General features: G+C 40.1%; 1 non-coding gene across 1 annotated transcript; it reads right to left on the reverse strand.

The window, feature by feature from the left end:
* Positions 1-660: 660 nt before the first annotated feature.
* trnan-guu (transfer RNA asparagine (anticodon GUU)) lies at positions 661-734 on the reverse strand. Its single transcript has one exon. It is a non-coding gene; the product is annotated as a tRNA-Asn (tRNA).
* Between the last annotated feature and the right edge of the window lie 935 nt (positions 735-1,669).

The raw sequence follows: 1,669 nt of genomic DNA on the forward strand, positions 1-1,669 counted from the left end.
CATGACAATTTGGGGGCTCGTCCGGGATCACAAACCTGAGCGCGAACAGCTGCTGAAACTCCATCCATTTAGCAAATTGGACGAACCTCGGAGGATAAACTGTTTATCCTTCCAGAGACGCGTCTGGAGAATTGGCAGCTGTCTGACGTCAGTAAGTGATCCTTTAAAATTAATAGTTATATTTCCATGACAAGAGAAAAACCATCAACACCCCTACCACCTCCACCAATCCTAACCTTGTTTTTACTATACCCTCTGACCTTTCCCTTTCACCCCTTTGCATCCTCAGCTAACATATTTTAAAATTACAATAGACTGTATAGTATTTATGTTTAAAATTAAGGTAAATATGTCAAAATATCAAAATCCAACTGCACAGTGCTATTGTAAGAATGCTTGTCAAGTTCTCAAACAAACCTGCATTGTATTTTTAAAATATTTCAGCGGAGGATTCAACTGGAATATAAATGAAGATTCGACGATAATTTTTTTTGAGTGAATATGGTTTTCTGGGGAGTTGCAATGTTGGGCATTATTGGACATTTCCCGGTGACCCTGACACGTGTTAAACACTCGCATTTCCTGCAAATATTAAAATGGTTAAGGTTTCGCTGAGAAATCCAATCGACTGAAGACAATGTTTATATCGCAAAAGAACCCCGTCCCTGGGTGGACTCGAACCACCAACCTTTCGGTTAACAGCCGAACGCGCTTACCGATTGCGCCACAGAGACTGACCGGTAAGGTCATTTCTCGAATCACAAGTTTTCGGTTAAAAAAAAATCTCTTCCCGTTTATTTTGCCAACCTGTAATATTTCTTCTGCACTGATAACCAAGAATTGAATTTCATTTTTCGCAAGCTGTGTGAATTTAATCAAAAACAAGTTTTCCAGAAAGGAAATGAACACATGCATTTAACGAAATCAAGCCCTTTGTGATTGCCCGAAATGATACGTTCTGTACTACAAGATAGGAAGAAAGACACGGCTGGGATTTGAATCTCAGTTCTTTTGTTTAATAGAGAAGCGCTTTAACCAACTAGGCTACGGTGACAGGACAACCTTCACCTTTTACAGCCGCTTGGACACACCGCTCTGAGACATCTGCGTTCAGTAAGCGCTGAACCTGCGCTCAGAGCAAATTGCCTCTTTTACATAGCAGCCCCGACACTGAGAAACGAAGAGAACTGGCTTTTATCTGCCATTTTCATGTCCAATGCGTTTGACATCTCCCAAGGGCGACAGGGTTCTTTTGCGACACTATTTCTTCTTTTTTATTTCTGTACGCTTTGATAAAAAACTAGAAATCGTGCAACGGAAAAATGTCTTTTTTTCATAGAGAAAACGTGCACCAGGAAATGTTGTGTTGAGAAGAAATGATTTAACATGATACGTAACCTAATTTATCGGAGCAATTGCTCGACCAGCAAGATCTGGAGAGGTTGGAGAGTCTGGTGGATGTGATAATTATACGGTGTTGTGGAAGAAAACAGTCTTTCTTTGAATTCTCAGTCAATCGGAATTTCAGTGCGAAACATAAACCCCTTGTCTGATTTAAAGAGATTATATTTTAAAACTCATAAAAAATCAGAAAACACATGTTTCTCACTTTGAAATTTTAGACGGAGCGGTGCATTACTAGTAGCGGCGCTGAGCACACTATGGGGGA

This window comes from Lepisosteus platostomus (assembly GCF_059453375.1).
Source record: "Lepisosteus platostomus isolate fLepPlt1 chromosome 5 unlocalized genomic scaffold, fLepPlt1.hap1 SUPER_5_unloc_3, whole genome shotgun sequence".
NCBI classification, from domain to species: Eukaryota; Metazoa; Chordata; class Actinopteri; order Semionotiformes; family Lepisosteidae; genus Lepisosteus; species Lepisosteus platostomus.